This window comes from Macaca mulatta, chromosome 2 (genome assembly GCF_049350105.2).
Source record: "Macaca mulatta isolate MMU2019108-1 chromosome 2, T2T-MMU8v2.0, whole genome shotgun sequence".
Taxonomy (NCBI): domain Eukaryota; kingdom Metazoa; phylum Chordata; class Mammalia; order Primates; family Cercopithecidae; genus Macaca; species Macaca mulatta.
This window is the reverse complement of record NC_133407.1, coordinates 6,468,061-6,492,266: the sequence shown is the minus strand read 5'-3', so window position 1 is coordinate 6,492,266 and position 24,206 is coordinate 6,468,061. Positions and strand designations below refer to the sequence as shown.

The window sequence follows — 24,206 nt, the reverse complement described above, 5'->3', positions numbered from 1 at the left end:
CAGACCTCCACGAAAATCTCTAATATGCTCCTGGTTATCAAGACTCTACTTCTCAACCAACAAGAGTGGAATTCCAGAAGTCTAGCCCTAGAAACTTACAGCAAATGTCTAGTGAACCTTAAAAGGTCCCTGGGATCCACCGTCTGACGCCAGCTGCTTTGTCTCTGTCTCTCTAAATGTTCTGGTCTACATCAAGGCCATTCAGGTGTGTTAGAACTCACTAGGTATATTCAAGTATACAGGATATCATCAATGCTTTCTAAGGACATAATCAGGCTTGCATCATTTTCACTTTATAAGTAAGTCAACCTTCAGGGTTTTTTTCATATTTTTTAATAAAAAAGGGAATCATTGAAGATAAAGGGCAAAACATAAAAAGCCCTTGCTCTTTAAAGACTGACAAACAAGGTAACTTAAGTATGACATAACTTTGCTCACTTTAAGAGCTGGCCTGGAAACATTTCTTTGTTCAATAACAGAGTCAAGTCTTATCTCAGATGATTTTTTAACCTACTATTTTTCAACAGATGCATCTGTGTAAGAGGAAGTAACATATGATGTTATATTCCTCAGTGTTGGGAGTTTACTGGTCACTCAAACTGCAGAGTCCACAATTGCAGGCAGTGCTATTCAGATGGACTAAGAATCAAATGAAGACCCAGGGGTTGTGTGATGCGAAGGGCCTCATATAAAGGGTAAGTGGCTCTTTCTTCCTTAATTATTTCTCATGCTAAGTATTGATAAAGCATCAAGGGTCAGCAAAGTATGTCCCACAGGACAAATCCAGCCCACCTCCTGGTTCTGTAGAGTCATGAGCAAAGAACAGTTTCAACATTTTTAAATCGTTCAGAAATTAAAAGAATATTTGATGAAACATGAAAACTGTGTACAATTTAATTTTCAATATCCATAAATGAGTTTTTTTTTTTTTTTAACACAGCCATGCTCATTCATTTACTTATGGCGTATGGCTGCTTTTAAGCTATACACCAGAGAGTTTGGTGTACACCATGGCAGAGGTGAGTAATTGTGACACAGATTGTGTAGTGTAAAAAGCCCACAATATTTACTATCTGGCTCTTTAAGCAAAGGTTTGCCAACCTCTCTCTGACACAATAATGAAAAAAAGAAATGTCTTTCAGCTTAGCAAATATGGCAGTGACTCTGTTACTTGCTCTTTCTTTTGGCCTGAAAATAAACTTAATCTCTGCAAGCTTCCGTTTTCTTCTATGCATTATGGGGATAAGGAATTGGCTCATAGGAAAGAATTCATTTAGCAGACTGTTTTGCACATAAAAAAGCACTTAATAAATTAATGTTTTCCTTAAGTTGGAAGTACTTAGCACCCTTTCTCCTTCTCTACCTGCCAAACTCGTACTGTGGTCCTTCAAAGGCATAACAAAATACTGTATTTTCACGCAATCTTCTCTGACTGCTCAGTTTAAATTAGTTGCTTCCTCTATGTTTCCACAGCATTCTGTTTACCAGTCTGTCATATTATGATCCTTAATCTACCTTGTACTTTGGTTATGTCCAAGATCCTTCTTAAATGCAGAAATTATTTCTTATTAATTTCAGGACTTGCGTAATGTTAAGCACAGATAGGGCCTTATATATAGGGGACATTCAATGTTTGCTGAACAAATGAAAAGCTGAATGAAGATGAAAATGAACAACCAAGTGGGGGTTTACTTTAAGTAACCCCCCACTTAAATAAATTACGTTAAGCAATTTAAGTAGGTTTACTGCCCTCCCAAATAATAGACAACATGTTAACTAGCAGTTTCGGTCAAAGGTATGTCAGAGAAAGGCTTTCTCCAATAAGTGTCAAATATTAGACTCTGTCTAATTTCTATCTTGCTATATTTTACCTATGAAGACATATATTCCACTTGGCTTTAGGGTATAAATTAAAATATGTCATAGCAATAGCAACTGCCAGAGTCAAAAAAGTCATTTAGGGAGAAAATGATAGCTAATAAAATGAACACGTTAATTAGAAACTTTGAATACATTCCATTTTTTTCTGCTGCTCCATCAATCTTACTCCATCCTGTATTACTAACCCAAATGGCTTTATTAACCACGTTCTTTTCAAAAGTCAATTTGCTCTCTTTAAACACCACACACACACACACACACACACACACACAACCTCACACATGCATAAGTACACTTTTACAAAACTAACAAAAGGAAAAGAAACTCAAGAAAAAATATCTATGAAGTGACTTATATCTCAATAAAGTTCTTATTAAAGTAAAAGCATTAAAAACCTGAATTATAAAAGAGAAATAAATCTCTTCTCATTGGTTATGTGCTTCAAGGAACTGACGCCTTGAGGAATCAGATGTTTCATGCTAATTTAAATTTTTGGCACCTGTAGTCTTCGATTACATGAAACCTGAAAGGCTGCTTTCTAAATAATGACAACAGATTTCCTGACAATGTGAAGAACAGATGTCACTAAGGTAAGCAATGGAGGTTTAATTGAGTCTTAGTTCTTGGAGAGGTGATTTAGTCTGAGAGGGAATCTCAGGTTACGTGGTTGATTAATGCATCTTAGATAACTATGCTTGACTGACTGGCAGCATAGCGTCTCCAGGAAGAACCCCAGTGTATCATCTCAATGCCCTGATCCATCTTTATGCCAAAACACAATGTGCAAGGTATAGCTGCAGCCCCCATCTAAAATTCCCATGCATTACACTTTTCGATGGCCATAGATTAAAGGTATTTAAATACATGTTAGTTATTTCCATTTCCAATGAGAGTTTAATAAGAAGATTCTATCTTCTCTTTTTAATGAGAATATTAACAACATTAGCAGGGGCCAAGAAGATTCTCCAAGTCTATGAAAGAGACTATATTTATGTATCTGTCTCTAGATCTGTCATCTATCTATCTGTCATCTATCTACCTAAATTACCATTCAGTCCTCTCTTTTCCTTTAACATATCAGTGGAGACGTTATAGTAGTAAATTTGGCATTGTGGACATTTATAAACATCTGATTAAAACCATGGATTTCCCTTCCTGAAAATATTCATATGCACATACAGAAATTTGCTGTATAATTTACCTAAACCTATTCATGGACTCCCAATGTTAAAAATTTTATAGAACATTTTAAATTATAAAATATAATTTCTGTGCCATTCAAAATCATAAAAACCCATTATAGACAATTTTGCACCAAAAAATCACAAATTTCTAAAAATGCATCTTTAATAAGTTTAACACCAATCATAGTTCTCCTTTCACATCACATATTCTCTATTCTATAAGGTGCTTCACCTCCCACTTTGTAAGAATCCTTTCTGTTTCTATTTGAGTATCCTTGTTCCCCTAAGGGATGGATATCTCAGATTTAAAGATAAAGCTTTTATTTTAAAACATGAATACGCAACCCAGCACAATACTATGAAATCTCGTAAGTTCTTCCTAATGTTTAACGTAAATATTTCCTGTGCCAGATGGAGCTATTTTCCTTGTCACTTTCGCATCATAGGCTAGAGGATTATAAACTGATTACACAGACTGCACTTATCTGCTCTACATACTAGTAAATTCTGCTGCTTCCAATTTTCCACAAAGAGCTCATCCTTCAAGCATCTACTCTTTCACTATCTGGGGTGCTGTGGTGGCCTTTATCTAAAACTAGACTTAACACCAGACCTCTAGACATGGGTTTTCAAATGGAATAAGAGGCCATATGGGATAGACAGCTCTTTTCTTTCATACTATGTGATGGCTGATATAGTTTGGATATTTGTCCCTGCTCAAATCTCATTTTGAAATGTCATCTCCAATGTTGGAGGTGGAGCCTGGTGGGAGATGTTTGAATCATGGGGGCAGATGCCTCGTGAATGCCTTAGGTCATCCCCTTGATGATAAGTGAACTCTCTCTCTGAGTTTGCATGAGATCTGGCTGTGTAAAGTGTGTGGCTTCTCCCCTGCCTTGCTCTGATTTTGCCATGTGACATGCCTGCTCCTCCTTTGCCTTGTCATGATTGTAAGCTTCCTGAGGCTTCCCTAGAAACCAAAGGGATGCCAGCACCATGCTTCCTGTAAAGCCTGCAGAACTGTGAGCCAATCAAAACTATTTTCTTCATAAATTACCCAGTTTCAAGTATTTCTTTATAACAATGCAAGAATAATCTAATACAATAGCCTACTTTAATAAAGTTTGAACTTAGTATGCAAATGTTACACATTACTAAAACATTTTTATTTTTATTTATTTTTTTTATTTTTCATTTTTTATTTTTTATTTTTTTGAGATGGAGTCTCACTCTGTCACCCAGGCTGGAGTGCAGTGGCATGATCCTGGCTCACAGCAGCCTCTGCCTCCTGGGTTCAAGTGATTCTCCTGCCTCAGCCTCCCTAGTAGCTGGGATTACAGGCGCCGCCACCACACTGGGCTAATTTTTGTACTTTTAGTAGAGAAAGTGTTTCACCATGTTGGCCAGGTTGTTCTCAAATTCCTGACCTCAAGTGATCCACCTGCTTTGGCCTCTCAAAGTGCTGAGATTACAGGCATGAGCTAACACACCCAGCCCTACTAAGACATTTTTAAATAGTGAAAACCACCCACTAGAACATAAAAGAAAATTTTTTTTAAAATGCCTCTCTTCCAAATTTCAGCAGTCTTAACTAATTTTATTTCTCCATAATCTCCTAGCTTTTTCACCTGCACCCAGTGTTACCAGATGTAATCAATGTACACGGAGGCATCTGATGATCGTATACACAGTACTGGTTAAATGTGAACTCTGGAGACTGACTTTCTACATTTGAATCCCACACCCAGGGGCTATCAGCCCTGCAATCTTGCTCAGTTCCTTCATGTGTAAATAAGGGATAATAATGGTACCTACCTAATACTACTACTGTTAGGCTTAATAAACATCAACCTCTTCAAAAGTGTTTGGCACATTAAAAGGACCTAATAAATGCTATATTTATCATGACTAGTTATTTAGTTCCTCTATATAACACTAGGTTGGAGCCCAATTTTCTGCAGTTGCAGAGTCTACCCAATAACTCTTAATGGCCATAGAATATTTCTTTACCTCTTGGCATGTAAATTCATTTAATAATTTGTATACCATTAGGTATTTAAATTGTTTCCATCTTTTACTATTATAGCTAATACTACAAAGAATATCTTCATACATAGAGCTCTTTTTTTTCCTTCTTTGAAATGATTTTATTAAGCCAAATTTCTGAGTTTAATAAATGACTGAAAGTCTAAAGAGTGTTAGTGAGCCCTGTGTTATAAAGAGAAATGAAACTGACATCCATTCAGGTTACTGACTAGGTGTTTCATCAATGAACATGGAATATTTGTAATGCTGTAGTAATACTGAAAAAAGAATAACTTTTGTGGGTCACAGTTTCAATTTTGTGTTCCACATCCTCCCGCATTTCAAGGTCAATGGAGTCAAGACTTAGTGGTTTATTCAGTACAAATCTTTCACAATATAAAATTCAAGGCCCTTTTGCTCTGATGACCATAGAGCTATTTTTCACAGAAATAAAGCTTTTCCTGATGGTCTTGAAACAATTTCCCACAGCTCAATGAAAAGCAAAAGCATTTTTCTTCTCTCCAAGGAGCCTCAGGCTACATGTAATATGGCACTTAATTTCCTGCACCTTAGTTGGTAACTGTTAAATCAATTCATGAGCAAAGAACTGAACTTTCTTGAAATTCTCCACTCATGCTATCCTACTATATCAACATTTCATAAAATCCCTCCTTTCTCCCCTTCTATTATTGGGCAAAGTGAACTAAGAAACGAAAAATAATTCAATCTAAGTTACGATGAACCATAGCACATCTCATGAAGGGTACTAGGAGAGAAGTAAGACGTTAAGTGCTTTCCAGGAGGTGACAAACTAATTCTGGATGAGCCAAGTCACAAAAACTTAAGAGAACTATTATATCTTATACTTTAGGTATCCTTCACAATTTCGGCAAAGGTAAACTAAAATGACAAATATGTTTCCACACTTATATAACCCGTATATTCCTCCAGATTGTAGAAAAAACTCTGCTATGCTGAAATTTTTAAAAAGAAGAAAAAAAGGAAAGACAGATGAATGGATGGAGGGAAGGAAAGTGGGAAGGAAAGAAGGAAGGAAGGAAGAAAGGAAGGAAGGAAGGAAGGAAGGAAGGAAGGAAGGAAGGAAGGAAGGAGAATAAAAGAATCCACTAATCCAATGGGAAGAAAATAGGGAGAAATAATGGGTGTTGGTGGGATGTTAGAATTCCACCAAAAACACCTCAAATTCAATTTACATTGAATTGATATGTAGGTTTTTCTTGCCCTTCTGAGTTTCTCAGAGAGTATATTGGCAGGCAACCTCATTCCCTGCAGTAAGGATGGTTCTTTAAAAACTGGACCAAGATCAATCAATTAGCCATTGCCACAGTTTTCTCTCCAAGTGTCATCTAAAAATCATTAACTCTGGCATGAAATATCATGGACATTTTATAAGACATCCAGGCATCATTTCTGATTAACAAGGAAGAATAAGCCTCATGCTTGAAACTACAGCACCTTCTGCATGTCAATGTATTTAATAATATCCAGTTCATCTGCTGGCTTTGTATGAATTCAGAGGTTCAAGCACTCTTCAAATTCTTTTCTCCTGTATTCTGTGTTATTCGTCCATTAAACTTTTTCTGAGTCAACATAAGTATCTGCATTGCTGAATGCTATAACCACTGTCAACCAGAACTATTGTGACTCTAAGTCTCAGCCCATTTGCTGGAAGTTACAATAGCAAGGCTGAAACGTTACAATAGCAAGGCAAAATCTGATGTGGCTCCGAATTCCTGATTTAAACTCCCATCAGGGTATCCCACCCGTCTCTGAAATCCAACCTATAAGCCTAACTTACCATTTCCTACCTCCCTGCCTATCTCTAGCTTTTCCTATCACCCCTGCCTTCGTTCTTTCTACTAATGGTATCTTCCAACCTTTACTTAGTTTACTCCTAACTTTTCCTTTAGATATCAATTCAAATATTTCTGTTTGTGGGGAAGTCTTTCCCAACCTTCATCCCCAAATTAGATCAATCCAATCTCATGTATCACATCTGAATGTTTTATAAACAAACACAAAGGCAACTTAATGCAGGAGTCTGAAAGACATTCAATATGTCCCAAGGAAGAGGTAAAGAAGCTGAGGACATTAGTTTTGCAGCACGATAAAAAGAAGTATCCCAAAGGATTCACAGTTTCCCAGGCTACAGACTGACTCCTTGGCTTATTGAGATGCCTTAAAATGGCTCTTCAAAGCTGATCTTCTAATTGTGACTCTTGCCTAGAATCTGATGTGGTCCTACTCATTTCTCTCATCCAGTTCTAGGGTTTTCTGGGAAGACAGGAGAGGGAAGAATATTGACTTTCCCCCAAGTGATATTAGGAATGACTAATAAAAATAATGGTGAGTCCTGGAAAATTCAGAGAGCTGCATTAAAAAATTAACAGCCCAAGTTCCTTGGAGTCATCTGAAAATGAAATCATCACTGAGAGACAAATCCAAAATTTTTTAAAAAAGCATTTCATACAGACACAGTTTATTCTAGGAATTTTCAATAACTGTTATTGCTTTTCTGTGGCAGCTATGCTTCAAATAAGGCTCACTTCATTTCAAGCCTAACTTTGTTCCACTGCAGACAAGGAAAGGGGAGGGGGAGGTTATGTGTTCATATTATTTGATTTTGTGAAATTGCCATGTCAAAATGTAATCCACCTCATGAAAGTAAAGAACTACTTTAAAAACATTTTTTAAATAAAATAAAATGTAACCAGTGAAATATGGCTGCATGATTACAGGGCACAGTTGATCCTAATTACCAGCAAGTTACAAACCACTCCACTAAATGAATATAAATCCCCTAAAATCGAGAAGGGGGCTCTATGAGTATATGATATGCTTGGTACTCTTTTAAATGATACTTCCCTATTTGAGCAAAACAAAGAAACAGCGTAGGGATGAGGCAGGATAACTGTGGCTCATTTGTCACAAGGCTCCAACTTGCTTGATTTTTCCCTGTGTGTCAGAGAATGTGCACATTGAAAGAGGGAGCTCTCCATCACCAAGAGAGCCCAAAAATAGCCCAGCTGATCACAGCCATTGTAAAAATATTCATGGATGAAAGGAAAGATCCTTTCCCAGTCTGATGCTCCTTGACTTGTGATTTGCTAAACTTGGCAAGCCATCACTTACACAACCTGATTCATAGACAAATCCTTCCAGTTTCAGAAGAAAAAATGTCATCTATCTCAACCTCCATCTCTTTTTCAAACCTTGATAGATGAGAAGAAAATGGTGAATACATTTTTAGAATCAGTTTTACAAGATTGGTTTCAAGGAAGGAAGAGAACAGGTGAAGTGGATAGAGCCATACTTCCCACATACTTAAGGGCAAGTTAGTTTTATCACTTTTGGGCAAAGTGTTCTCTATGAGGGAATTTACTCCCTTCATAACAAAATCAACCTCTTCTTCCAACAAAAGCTACTGAACCACTTATGCTGTTACATAAATGTGTTAATGGGGAAATCCATTCAAACGTCTGCACTTAGCACTCTGAATTTATACATATGAATGAGGTTGAGAGACACTGCCATTCCTACTGTTTTAGCTTCCATTATAGTGGAAAAGGGAAAATACATACAGTATACTCTGATCCAAGGAGAAAGAAGAAAACTTCACAAAATACAAACTTGTAAATAAAGACAAAAAGACCAAGTTTCCCTGGGGCTGAAGCTGGGTTATGGGCACAGACAGATGTGGAGCCTCCAAGAGAGTCCTGCATGCTAGGCAATATTTAGAGTTCTACCTCACCAATAGCTCAGGATGCATTCAGATGTAAGCTCAAGGAGTCACGCAGCATCTCTTGGCATTATTGGCTGTTTGCACATCCATGTCTGTGGCTGGACTGCAAACCATTCTCAAGGTGGTCAATATTCTTCCCTAGGGCTTTGGCCATGGTACACCCTCAGTAAATGTTAAATGAATGAACGTATATCTGACATTGGGCGTGTCAAGACTTCGGAAAATTTACTTCCACCCTTGTAAAACTTTTTCTTTAAAAAACGCTTGTAAAAATAATAGATGGAAGGATTCAATTTGTTTTTGCAACCTTGAGACAGCAAGCTGACGAATTGGTTTCTCTGCTTGCTGCCCATGTCCTTCCTGCTCAGTGGATTAATTCAAGGATTTGAGTCTTCAGGATGTCAAGTGAGTGAGTTAAAAAAAAATGCAGAACTGAAAACAATGAAAAATGCCTGTCATCAGCATCATAATGATTGATCGCCATCAGCCAGATAATTATCCAGGCTGAAGATGATTGTTACAAACATAAAACCTAAAAGAGATGCCTCAAGGTTAACACATCCTAATTGCCTTTTGTGACATCACATAAATACTCAATATTCTATGTTTAAAGATACTGCTACAGAAAAAATAAAAGGAAGTAGAGTTAAGAAAGATTATTTCCTATATCCAGAGATATACTGAAATTCCAGAATAAATCTTCCTATTACATTATTACCTATCAAGGTAGAGCAGAGTAAAAATTTCCCGAATACAAGAATCTTTGTAAAATAACATATTTGGTATGCACACTTACCAAAATATTACAGTGAGAAATTCAGTGACAAGTATTTATGTATATAAAATATGTAGAGTAAGCCATACCAAAAATAAATAACGGAGAAAGTATTTCAAAAATTCCATGTTTGCCTACTGTTTATATACCTCACCAGAACTATACCTATTAACTCACTTGAGAGAAGATATATAGTAGTAAAAATAGGAAGGTGGTCACACTGATGGCTAGTCAGAAAAACTATTTGGTGTAAACTAGGGTAGTCAGGGTTTAAGAATTTGGCAAGAAAGAGAAGAAGAGAGAGGAGAGAGAAGAGGGGAGAGAGGAAGAGAGAGAGAGAGAGAGAGAGAGAGAGAATATAGAAGAAATGGTTCTACTTACAGCTACTATCTAATCTCCTGGCTTTTCTGAAGTTGAATCCAATAATATGTGAATACTTCAAGGATATGTCATATGTCAATACTTTAAGGATACGTAAGCATTCGTCCAAATTAGCATGACTGATGTTCAGTTAAGGACACTACAAGGACACAGTGTGGCACTAAAGAAACAAAGTGGCTAATAACATAGAGCTTTTGCAAATAAACTTGTTTCCTTCATATTCATCACTGTGGAAGGCTTCACATTTTCTTTGTCCAAGGATGCCATCAGTACAAAGTCCATGGTTTAGGTGTTTCTTTAAATCATGCTTTAAGAACCTAGGGCAGGTTCTTCAACTGTTCGTAAAGAGGGAAAAAAAAACATCCTAACAAAGTGAAAACAGATTTTTCAAATAATATAGATAATGAAGCTGCGTATTAATGTTTTAGATTAAAGATGATTAGTATCTATTATTTCTTTTGTTCAGTACCTGGCATGAGAGCTATCTATAAGTAACCAGACCTTATTTATAGATAAATAAAATTTATAGGAAGCCATTGGGTTAGACTGAGCCCTTGCACCAAGCCCAAAAGACCAAACCAAGACAGAGTCACTCATGCTGAAATTCCTCACCAAGCCAAAACTAAGTTGTTTATCTGACCTTTTAAGCAATCAGGAGAGAGTCACATCCCTAAACAGGCCAGTTTTAGCTATCATAATAAGGAAGTTCCTCCTGCATTAACCTTTGCAAGGAAGGTAACTTCGAAAAGACCAATTTGCTTTTTGTTCTCTATTTCTGTTTCCCTCTACCCTTTTCTGTTTCTAAAACCAAACTCCTCTGCTCAGCTCACTGAAATATTCATTCTATTTATAGAATGCAAAATTGCTTGATTCTAGAATGGTAAATAAAAAACAATTAGGATCTTCAAACTAAAATCTGTTGTAATTTTGTCTTTTGAATTATATCTACCCATTGGAACTAGAAAAGGTTTTGTGAAGGTGGTGTTTTCTAAGTGGGAACTAAAAAGATTGGTAGAAACAATACAGGAAAATACAATAGAAAAATAATGGAGAGAGTTTGCCCAAGGAACGATAAGATATCCTTTTTACTGAAGTAAAGTATAAGTAAGGTAAACAACTAGAAATGTACTTTGGGGACAAAATATGAAGAAATATGAATGTCAAGCCAAAAAATTTGGACTTTATTTCTTGTTCTACAGGAAATTTTGAAAGATTATAAATCATGAGATTGAACTGACCACTTTGTTAGATAACTCCACATTCCAACCTCCCAGCTAAGGATGTTGCCTCACTGTCACCTCACCGGGTTGGATTGGAATCCCTTTCCCTGTAATTTGAAACTAACATAAATTATATTACCAAGAGCATCTTGTATATATCACAGCACTCCACATAAAACCAACACCTACCGATAAGAGATGGAATAATGTTACTTACTTTTCCAGATTATCAATGTTAACAGTCAGCTATTCATCAAGACTCATCAAGCCTTAGAGTTAAAGAGGCTCATACATGCAGTGTTCAAAAAGCAAACACGTGGAAACAAATGCTCACTGACAGGAGAGCTGATTCACCAGTCGTACAATCACTGCAGAAAATATAGTCCGTGTGTAAGCACTAAAGTTTCCTTTCCCTCACAAGAGCACAACTTCAAGAGGAAATGCATGGGTAAAATGGACAAATCCCAGGCTTACACAACAACCTAGATGAATTCTAGAAATTTAGTGCTGAGTCAAATGGACAGGTTTGTTTAAGTCATCATCCAGTGCAAATCACAATGTTCTGAATGTGTTCCGACAAAGTCCTAGAGTGTAGATTCACTACTTTTTTGGTTACAGCTTAGTTTTAAATTTATGTTTTCTTATAAACTCACAGAAAACCAAGGTGCTTTTCTGAAAATGATTCTCATTTTAATGTTCTTGTTGCAAGTTAGAGAACGATACCCCCAATTGAAGGCCTGAGAACCCAATCTTTTTCCGTCCTTTTCCTGTCCTCCTGCCTCTCAGTTCTATTTTTTCCTGAGGTTAGCCATGGAAACTAGACCCCTTCTTTCCTAAGGTGGGTGATAGAAACCAGAACCCCTTTTCCCTGAAGCCAGCCAAAAACCTTAACATATTACTCTAACTTGCCCACTCCACCTTTCTGTATAAAAACTGGCTATGAAAAAATTATCTGACCTATCTTGTTTAACCATAGGTAATAAGATTCCCTTTCCAGAGAGGGTCCTCACCACACTCAGAAGAAAGGAATACATACTCAGAAAGGCTAAGAAAAATCTAGACAGACAGGTTTTACTGAGTTTCCCTACTCAGTCTATTAGCATTAAATCATATTCATTTTGTCCAATCATATTTCTACAGGATACTGTCCGTACTTCGTTAAACCTAAGAATAAAAAGGGACAAATTATTCCCCTGCTTCTTTGGGCCTTCATTCTGAAAGGCTTCATGTCATGTAAAACTATGATCAAATAAATTTATATGCTTTTTTCCTCTCAATCTGCCTCTTGTCAATAATTTTCAGTGAACCTTAAGGCAGCAGAGGAAATTTTTTCTGTTGGCCCGTATACTCTCCATTCATTGATAAAATGATTCATGCTGTTCCTATCAAAGAATAGATTGTTTCTAAGTGAAAATATTCCCTCAAGTTTATTCAGGTGTTAGAGATATGCCTAGGCCAGAAGGGAGAAGCCACAAGTTGGTAACGAGAGCCAAATTTGAGGACCAGTCATAAAACACTTATTATTTTTATTGGGCTGAATAAGAAAGCATTCTGTAAATAGTTCTTTTTTTTCTTTTCTTTTTTTTTTTTTTGAGACGGAGTCTCGCTCTGCCGCGCAGGCTGGAGTGCAGTGGCCGGATCTCAGCTCACTGCAAGCTCCGCCTCCCGGGTTCACGCCATTCTCCTGCCTCAGCCTCCCGAGTAGCTGGGACTACAGGCGCCCGCCACTGCGCCCGGCTAGTTTTTTGTATTTTTTTAGTAGAGACGGGGTTTCACCGTGTTAGCCAGGATGGTCTCGATCTCCTGACCTCGTGATCCGCCCGTCTCGGCCTCCCAAAGTGCTGGGATTACAGGCTTGAGCCACCGCGCCCGGCCAGCATTCTGTAAATATTTCTGTCCACATGCATAACTGCTGTGATTGCAAAACCAAGCGACACAGTAAAGATGGTCTTCAAGGGAAAACAAAGAATGATGCTTGGTCTGCAGTGGGGGCAGCTGTTTGATCAATCTCTATAGGGTTTCCACATGAAGTTTTTGGTCCAAAAGAGGCAAATTCCTTATTATTTTTAACTCGGTAACTATGAGTATTGCTTGCAGAAACTACAACTGTGTTGCAGTGCTCACTACTGTTTGCATGGGTCTTTACAGTGAACATTCTTTCCTCCTTGCGTGTATTCAGAGTAAGGAAGTCCACCGCCCAGCATCAGTATGAGGATCTGGCTGTCACAGTCCCTGCAGCTCCTATCCCGTACACATACATTTCCCCCTTTTCTTTTTTTGAGACAGAGTCTCACTCTGTCACCCTGACTGGAGTGCAGTGGCACAATCTTGGCCCACTGCAACCTCTGCCTCCTGGGTTCAAGCGATTCTTCTGCCCCAGCCTCCCGAGTAGCTGGGAATACAGGCGCCTGCCACCATGCCCAGCTAATTTTTGTATTTTCAGTAGGGATGGGGTTTCACCATGTTGGCCAGGCTGGTCTTGAACTCCTGACCTCGTGATCCGCCCGCCTTGGCCTCCCAAAGTGCTGGGATTACAGGTGTGAGCCACCCCACCCAGCAACATTTCTCCTTTAAAGGTCTGATGCTGTTAAAAATCAGTCGGCTTATCTATATTAAAGACTGAAAATCATCACTGTGTTAACATACATTGATGAATAGACATTACGTATGTAACAGGATTTTTTTAAATGACAAACTTTGACTGAGGCATCAGGGAATAAAAGATATGAATTCTAAAATTTTATTCCAGAAAATATAGGAATCTGAAAATAGGTAACACAGAAATTGGTTACACTGCTCTAAATTCTACAAGGAAGACATAGAAAGTTTAAGAGTAGGGCTTGATAATTTCTTCATCTCAAACCTAGAGAAAGGGCTTCAATAGGACCATGGAGAGTTTCTGACCTTCTTCCCACTGTACTGAGAAGCACAGGACACCAATGTCAACATATAGCCCCACCTAGGAACGCAGAAAGCAAGGGCGAGGAGCTCATCCTGTATTTTGACTGAACGGCATTCCCAAAGCTGGTCAAGACAGAGGAGAATGAGTGTATAATACTTCTAGAACAGATATGGGCCACATGGTAAAAAAGAACCAGCCCAGAGTCTTTTAAAACTCCAGTCCAAGAGAGCAGGATAAGAGGAAATGAGGCTTTAAATAACAGGAAAAGCCTACATATGGTAGAAAGTGGAAAACCAAGAGCTGATAGAAAAGTGGTTTGAAGGTGAGGAGTCATCACTGAACTGACAGAGTTTCAGTTGGAGAGCCCACAAAGGAAGGTCTCTAAAAAACCCTTAAAAACTACAGTAGGTAAGAGCTACTCCCAAATAGATTCTTATTGAAGTATCAATCAAATAACAGTTCTCTGGTTCCCTTCCTGCTCCTCCCTCTCCATATTCTAACTAGTCCTGAAGATATCAACCATAGTGGTTGGTTTGGGCAGTGGAGGTTACTAAAATTTTTGATGGCCTTCCTGCAAGAATGTCACAGTTAGGGCCTGATTGTGGATGAGAGTGTGGAATGAATAACCTTTGAATAACAGAGGAAGTGTTTATGTTCTATTGATCTGGGAAATTTACTTATTAAGTGAATAAGTGTTTTACAACTTGGAGAAAAATGATGAGTTTCATCCAAGGACATGGGAAAATTTTCCCTTTGTATAAATTTTTAAGGACAGTTAATGAAAATGATCAATTTGTACATTGATTTTACCTTATAAGTCATGCTTGGTTAATGTATGAGTTCACATATATCTCTATATATGTATCATGTACATTCCCATAAAGAACTTTATTTAACCTAGACAGACACTCTGTGAGATAAATATGTCTCTCATTTCATAGGTAAAGCAAATGACTCTAAGAGAGACCACTGAAGACAATCAATAGCTTGCTTGAATTGAATGAATAGACAGACATTTTTCTAAGCATTTCATATATTTATTTCATTTATTTCTCATAACAATCCTACGAAGTAGTCACTGTTATAGTCCCCATTTTATAGATGAAGAAACAGAGGCATAGATATATTAAAGTTCACAGCCAGGAAGTGATATGGTCAGCAATTAACACCTGTCAGTTGAGCATCAGAGCCTACAGTCCTATTGACGAGGCACGTGACATAGTGAGTGAGCAGCAAAGTCAGCATCTACACCAGAAATCCTGAATGAGATTTCCCCTAGATCAATTTGTGAGGACTCAGCTGTATCATAAACAATAAAACAAAAGTTAAAAAGGAAGGAGGGCGGTACAACAGGTCTGTCACTAACTATCTTGCTGTGCCGCATGGGGTAAATAACTTACATGTTCTGGGCTTGAGTTTCCATGCCGATTAAATTAAGGAAATGGACTAGCGAGTCTCCAGGGACCTTCCAGATTTGAATTTGATTTCCAGCTCTAAAAGAATATGTGTGTGGTGGGCAGCTAATGCATATTAAATTATGCAAACAATTTAGCCTTGCATTTGACTGCAGGGCTGATGAAATATTTTTAAAATTTACATTTACATAAGAGAGAGTTTTGAAAAATGCTATCTTAACATAACATGCAATCAAAAAATATTTTTATAACATGTCAACTGGATGAAAATAAAAGACAGTTTCAAAGATCAAAGAAGCCTAAATGTGTTTTTTTTTCAAGAGAGTGTGATGGGGTTATACATAGATTCATTATTATTATTTTTAGAACTGCACAGCTGTTTTGGCAGCTTGTTTTGTAAATGCTACTTTGCAAATGTAATGAGGTTTTTTTCCAAACAAATTTTAGTTAATGGAGCAGATAACACATTTATTTCCCTGTCATAGCTTAGCATTAAATAAGAAATGTAACAAGAATTCAGAGTTTAAAATATGAAACATGGTATTTGGTCTCTTTACTTACTAGTTACAAAATTAGAAAATTACTCAATATTTTACTTCCTCTCCATATATATTATAATTATCTGTGATTACAAAATGTTTTTCAGAATTTCATTTCTTCTCACATAAGTCTTTTGCTATTGTAAAATCAATAGTTGTATTTCTAGTGCCTCTTCAAAGCAAATCTCAAGTTGCTGAGCAGAAATTTGTATGGTATCTGACATGATTTAGGCCTTCTTATGTGCAAAATACTGCTCCCGATGCTTTACATTTATGGTTTTATTTTTTTCTCACAACGAACCCATATCCAGGAACTATCATCCTCATTTGACAAGTGAGGAAACTGAGGCAGAAAGAGTCACTTGTCAAAGTTAATCAGTTAGTTGGAGAGCTAGGATCTGACTATAGACTGTCGATAGGTGCAGAATAAAACCAGAAACAACAGGGTAAATAACAATAATATAAGCTAAAATATTCTAATTTTTAGTTTAAATGTTTAAGGCTTTGATGTGATATCTCAGATATATTTCCACAGAAGGTCTGTTTTAAAAATGTAAAATTTAAGCCTTCTGTGAAGTCTTATTTATTTTTGAAAATTCTGTTTCATTACAAAAAGGATTTGACAAGAGAAATGCCGTTTTCCACTTATTCACGACACTGAATGACGGGGCCTCAGATGTCTGTGGTGCAGTTTTCCTTACACATTCTGCAGTCTCTCACATTCAGTGTGTGGGGTGTATTAGTTTCCTGGGGCTGCCACTACAATTACCACAAACTGGATGGTTTCGACAACAAAAACTTATTATCTCACAGTTCTGAAGGCCAGAATTCTGAAACCAAAATGTCAGCAAGGCCATCTTCCCTCTGAATTCTCTAGGGAAGAATCCTAATTTGCCTTGTCCTAGCTTTCGGGGGTTAATGAAAATCTTTGGTGTTTTTTGGTTTGTAGCCACATCACGTCACCCTCTGCCTCTGTCTTCACATGCATGGCCTTCTACCTGAGTATCTCTGCATCTCCCCCTATCTTATAAGGACACTAATCATTGGATGGAGGACCCACTCTGAATCAAGTATGACATCACCTTAAGGTCCTTAATTAATTATATATGTAGAAAGCCTATTTCCAAATAAGGTCACATTCTGAGATTCGAAGTAGACAGGAATTTGGGGGACAGTATTCACGTGTGGAGATACTGTGGCCTGGCATTAAGCTGACATTGACATACACCACTGAGAGGCTCTATATTAAACACATAATCTTTGTAATGACTTCACAGATGTCTCCAGGCTGCCGGAGGTCGCACTGTGACCTCAGCCTGGGCACTTAGCAACACATGGGCAAACAGTTTTCAGAGCTCCCAAAGGACTGAGGTGAAGGATTAGGGGTAGTCCTCTGAGTACAGTGCAACCAGGGCTTACCTAAAACAACGAATATGTGCCTCAGCCCTTCCAAAGCTGTTTCCTATAGCCCTTATGCAATCCTAGAGTGGAAAGGCTTCAGAGTTTCAAATCCTCATACTTTCCTGATTATACTGCAGATACTAGTGTGAAAATGGCTACTTGGAGATTTCCTGCAAAACTGTTTCCATAAATCTCCAATAACAGCATAAATTAGAAACAAGAATTAACCTACACTCATCTGACTGCCATGACATACAGAGCACACACTACTTATTCATTTGCTGTAGGTAGCCACTTCATCCACTTTAAGAACATTCATAAGTGGTATGTGGTGTTTGTAATAAATCATAACTGAGTAAAACGTGTATTTTATTATGTAGGTTATATTTTCAATCTTCTAAATATTTCTGAACAATTGTCTGATTAATTCCTTAGAATGCAAGCTCCGTTTGTTCTCAGATTTCTCACCAATATCTAAGTGAACATCTGGTACATAGTAGGTACTCAACACAACACATATTTTTTGAGTAAACGAATGAATGAGTTAATGAACTTGGCTGAATGGGTGAATCTAGATGACAAGAGAATGCAAAATTACTAGATTCTTAAATATAGAACATGCCCCCTTATTACTTTAGTCAAAAAGTAATTTATACTAGAAGAGCTATTGTGTTTTGGATTCTCTTCCACTGTGTGCTGTCCCTCCACACTCCCACGATGAGATGTTTGAAAATTTTCTTTAAGGAGTGGCCAAGTGTACTGTGTACCAAAATAAAAAAGTAAGTATGTAAATGACTATATCTTTGTTTTCACTGTGGCTTCCAAGGAGTTCTAGGTCAATTAATTGGGTCAAATATAAAAGCTCCATAGGCCTTTACGTCTACAGATTCTGTATATCGATATATATATATGTTACAGCTCTCTCTCTGTCTCATATATATACACACACACATATATATAGTTATGTGTGTATATATATACACACACACATATATATGAGACAGAGAGCTGTAACATATATAACAACATGACCTTGAATTAATATTTTACTCTTACTTCCCACATTAAGAGGTTCATTCATTTGAACAGTTTCAAGTCTACAGAAATTGCACAGAGAGTGCAGAGAGTATATACTATAAATAAGGCACCAGATGTGATTACTCGGGGAGAGCGAGGAGACATGTAAAGCTTAATTTTTGCCCATGAGGTAAGGGGGACCTGAGAGCTATACCCATAAACAGAAAAAATGGATGCCTTGTACTGTTGAAAAAGGGATGACCATGTTTTGCAGGCAGCATTACAGCATTTCCTAGAATCAAGAAATGATGTATGTGAGGGAAAACTGGGAGGGACTTTTCAGATGAGGTGGCTCTTGGACTGGCCCTTGAAAAATAATGTAAAAATAATGTAAAATATATAAACAATGTAAAAAAGGTAAAAAATGTAAATAATGTAAAAATAATCTAAATAATGTAAACTTTTCTCATGCAACAGGTATGAGAAAAATTTTCATGACATGAATGGCATAAAACATATTTTTGAATGTTATCTAAAATATTAGATAAATGTAACCACCATAAAACACCTAGTCTGGGGTTAGCACATATGGAACCACAGTCTATAAGAACTATTATTATTTATGTTATTTATAATAGTAATAAAAGTATGAAAAGCTCTTTTTCAGTTGTGATTCGCTCTAGGTAGAACATTGTGATTCACCTTGTTTTCTTTCCAAATAAAAACATTATTATCTTTAATAATTTTTTGACATCAGAGAGGCAACTAAACTCTTCGTTAAAGGATGAGGTTGAGCACAAGCATTTATTTGATCATTTATATTCAGCTCTATTCACAAAAGGATTGAAAATAATTTTCACACACATATAATTAAATAGCTATAGGATTTCAATGTTTAGGAGATGTTACTTAAAATAGTTATTTGTGTACACATGTCATCACTACTGGTTGGAAGAGAATCTCATTTTCTCTTAGAAGGGTAAATTTTCCCCCCTTTATTTGTCACAACAGAGAAACCAATTTTCAGTGGCCCCCCTACATCTTTATTCCATATGAGATGCAGGTAATCTCATTAGTCAAAACTTGATGTTCACTGGGCCATGTAAAAAATGAATAGGATTATTTAGGTTTAAAAGGTGGTGGGAGAGTGGTCAGTGGGGGAAGCACTACTTTATATCACTGCCTGAATAGCGACAAAGAATTCCTCTCCTATTTCCACGTGGTCAGCACTTCTAAAACAGAGCCCAGGTTCTCTCATCTCAGTGCACTCATAAAGCCTGAAATTCTCCTTCTTTCCTGCTCTGCCAGAGAAACTCCACGAAGCTGAATGCATAAGATCATTTGGGATCACTTACAGACACAGCCTTCTCCACAGGTAGGCCCTGAGGTCTAATTCAGAGACTCAGAAATAATCCTACACTTCCGTCTCAGAGCAACACTGAATTCTGCACTGCAGCTTTTCCAACTACTAGACACTTGCCACTAATAATAAAAGTGTACTTTGATCCCCATTTGCACTCTTGTCCCTATTTTCTACTAGTTAGAGCCTAGAAAATCATTACTCCAAACCTCAACATTCTTTCTACACTAGAAAGTTCTTGATGAGGAGGATCATGGAATATTTGCATTTTACCTTTGGTGACATGCTGATGATCACAGGGCACCGTGCCCATTGTGGATGTTCAGTTAGTATTCTCAAATGGAAATCTGGTTGATAAAACTCTTTGAGATACCTGCTAAAATATGCCCCAATTGCTTCTATATCCTACTCTGTCCTTCAAATAATCTTTACACTAGAAGTTTCCAACACAAATGTAAAAAACATAGTATTACCTTTGCAATTTAGCTTCCCAATGATATGAGACTCTAGCTAAATCCAGGAGATGGGACATAAGGGAGAGGAGATTTAAAAAAAAATAGGAAGAACAAAATGTATTGATCTGTTTGATTTTTGAGAAGCAGGTCACACTGCAGAACAGCATTTTATCTAGCATTCCACAGGCAGAGAGTAATTTTTGTCATGATTCTCAAGGCAAATCAATAGAGTTAGAGAATGAGAAGAACAAAACTCCAAATCTCAAGTTCCTAATTAACTCAGAAAGCAATGAAATCTAGACAAGCTGTAATGTAATATACTGGCTTTCATAAAGTCATAGAATCAACAGGCTGGAAGTGTTGAAATGAGTTCCTGGAGTCATCTAGAAAACTACTGGGGAAGCTGGATTTTAACCCATTGGCCCTGGTATTACGCAGCAAGCACTGGGTTCATACCAGATTGCTGGTGACTCTGAGGTTATGTACGTTACTGGGATTTACATTCAACAAGCTGATTGGACTGCCCAGGAGCTACACTAGTTCGGTTCCACCAAGGTGTAAGTGGAGACATAGCTTTTATTCGAAGACACATTACAGAGCTGTATAGCAAGCTATTGTAGTACACTAAGTACTATTTGGGATTTACCATGACCTGACAAATGCAGTGTTCAAGTCTTGAGTACACTGCTGCCCTATGAAATGAAATGTAATATAAATCATCTCCTGCCAATTTAATCCCCATGACTCTTAGTAGTTGATAAGCAATTAATACCTGTGAGAGTGGAATTATTATCTCTGTTTTACAGATGAGCTATATAAGCCTCAAAGAAATAAAGGAACTTGGCCATAAGCACATTATTTCTAATGGGCCAAGCCAGTACTAAAATTCAAGCCTCCTGAGTCTAAACCTCATGCTCTTTTCACTACAATCTCAAGCAAACATCTTCACATCAAGAACTGATTTTCTAGATCAATGACTTAAGAAGAATATCAGCTTATTATAGGGACTGCAACATGAGTAAATTAAATATCATTGATATGGTTTGCTCCTGTATTTTTTTTTCAAAAATGACCTATGTAAATAAGCATTTTTCTAAGAATCTCTCATGTGAGTGTAGTTCAGTTACTGTCATTTTCTTATTAAAACTTGAAATTCTTTTAAATTCTGAAGCTCTTGTTTCACTTTCTCTCTAATAAAACTGAAATGTCCAAAAAGCTAATTATACTTTCATTTTTGGTGTTTATGCTGTGAACCACATTTTAGGTCAAACTAAAATTATTTTCATGGCTGCCTTTAGTAATTAAAACTTCTTGCATGAAGTAAAAGAAATAACTTCCTATTGTGACAGTATTCTAGACTATTTCAAGGTTATCTTGTTTTTGGTGGAAATAACCAAAGATAATTGAGTGAACTAACCGTGTGCTCCTCAAGTGTGACAGCAAATGTTTGAGTATTTACAATGTGCTGGAGACACAAAAATTAGTACAACCTGGTGCCTGTCCCTGATGAGACTGCAGTTTAGGAGAGATGGATACACAATCAATTAAACAAAAATATATCAAACTTAGTCATTTAAGCAAAGAATGGCAGGCTTAGAGAAGGCCAGTCATTCATTCATCTGAAGCAAGTGAAAACTCCAATAAGGAGGTGACAACTGAATCTTGAAATAACAGACATGCTTTTGCTACAATAGGAACTTTAAAAAGCTAAGGAGTAAAAGGATCTATCCTGGAGCTCTGAATTGTACATCATTGGATTTCTGGTTACATTTTCCATTCCATGTGCTGTTGGTGCCCATCAGAGAGAGGTTAATTTTCTGACGGAGCCATTAAGCCTCCCAAAGGTCCTCACCGAATCAGACAACCCTCCAACTCAAATATGCGTCCATGGTAGACTCTGTTTTCAAGTGTTCCCACTCACTGTTTCCATTCACTGTTACTAGTGCTGAGTACTGTGGTGTTACTGAGTTATGGGGAATTTAAAGCAGCAAGAAATCTGTTACCTTTTTTTTCAGTTGCTCAGAATGATCTGCAATCTGATTGAATTGATTGATTTCTGTGATCATGACCAGTTTTGGTTGTTTCACATATGCTTGCAAATGGTAGATACAGAGGTTTTCAACAAGGAAATGTTAAATCATCTCCAAAAAAGGTACAGAAAAGAGAATGGAATGGACGGATTCTTACTGAATGAAGAAATAACTGAATGAAAAAGAAATCCTTTTATCTATTGTGTTCATTAATATTCACAAAACTTTTAAGACAACGGTTTATGGTTGTTCTGAGTATATTCTTGAGATTGATTTTTGTTTAATTATCTTCATTTTTATCAACAAGTGATCAAATAACACAATAGTTCCATGATAGGAGAGGGTTTTGACGACTTATGGGAAACTTGAAGACACTATATATCTGCTGCTGAGCCATGGCATGCACACTTACAATGTAAGGAAGTGTTGCTGTAAAATATGTCATCCTTTCAAAATGTTTTCTTCAGAGTTTCCACCCTATCCAATTCTAAGATAAAAAGGCAATCTACAAACTTAAAAAAAAAAAGCTGAAGTAGAAAATTAATGATCAAACATAAATGGAACTGTCCAAATGACTCGGAATAAATTAAAGATTACCAGGCTTAAAATAAGAAAAATATAGCATTTGACTATACTAACCTTTTTTCTCCAAAAACATTTTGTCAATCACCCTATCTGTTTCTTTTTGATTAACTTTCAAGGTTTAGATCTAATCGTATAGCCTACCATAATAATTTATGAACCTTCCTTTATTTACTAATTCCCTTAGTGTTACTTCCTTTACCCTCATCTGCACTTAACATTTCACTGCTGAATATATTATCTCATTCTCAAATTGTATTCCCTTTTTGCATATTGTCTTTCCAAATAAATGAGGGAGGAACTGTGTCTTGTATTTTCTTTTTATCTTCATGATATTTAACACAATGCTATGCATATACCTTTATTCAGCAGTTGTTCAGAGGTTAACAGTCTGTGAAATTTAGCTTATTGTTTTAATGTGTTTAGCTATCTGGTCTGTTGCATCAAAGCAGACTAAAAGCAGCAGTTGAAAAACTCTAGCAGCTTTTCAAAGCAGACTAGAAAAGCTCTGAAAGCTAGCACAAGTGAGAAGAGATTCCATTTAAAAAGCTAGCCAAAATAGTAAAACCACTAACCCCAAAGTAGACTGGGGTCCTTCAGTGGAGGGGCAAATGATTGCAAAACCGTAAATGATTCTGAGAATGTAAATGAAAAGAGTATTCACCTAGATTTCAAGTTCAACAACTATTTACTTAATAGTTATTGTGTGCCAAGAACTATGCTAGAATTTGAGTTTATAAAGCTTGACATGGCATCTGGATCATTTGCTTTTGAGATACTCACTGTCTACTAGTGGGAAGGGATACATTATCTTATTTTCAAAAACAAAAATAAAAAAAGTGGCAAATGTTATGACAAATATAAACACCTTAGAGCAGAAGCACAGACAAAAGATACTTCTTCAACCCAGCCTAAGTCAAAAAGGGCTTCCTGGTGTAGTAACTTTCCTTGATAAACTCAGTTACCAAGAAAATGTAGTTATTGTCAGTTACTGTTTAATAAGGCACTAATCACTAATCACCCCTAGAAATAAGTTGAAGGAAACGCTTTAGAATAAAAAAAAGAATCTTCCAAAAGTGCTTCAGGATTTGGGGTGTTTATTATAGACACAACTTTGGGTAGAAGTGACAAGTTTTCAAGCGATCTGTGGGCAGGGAAAAAATTAGTTTGTGAACTGCAGTGCTACTCTGTGTGACAAAGATGCATCATTCACAAAATACAAACAATTACCTAACAGAAAAATAAATTCACAGCAGGAACCAGAGCAATTTATAGC

General features: G+C 36.9%; 1 protein-coding gene and 1 long non-coding RNA gene across 5 annotated transcripts in view; one reads left to right on the top strand and one right to left on the bottom strand.

Moving 5' to 3' along the window:
• FGF12 (fibroblast growth factor 12) overlaps positions 1-24,206 on the bottom strand; it is a 587,755-nt gene that overhangs the window by 110,222 nt on the left and 453,327 nt on the right.
• On the top strand, positions 522-22,304 carry LOC144338976 (uncharacterized). The gene is made up of 4 exons (XR_013413490.1): positions 522-695; positions 2,328-2,471; positions 18,576-18,693; positions 18,778-22,304. It is a non-coding gene; the product is annotated as an uncharacterized LOC144338976 (long non-coding RNA).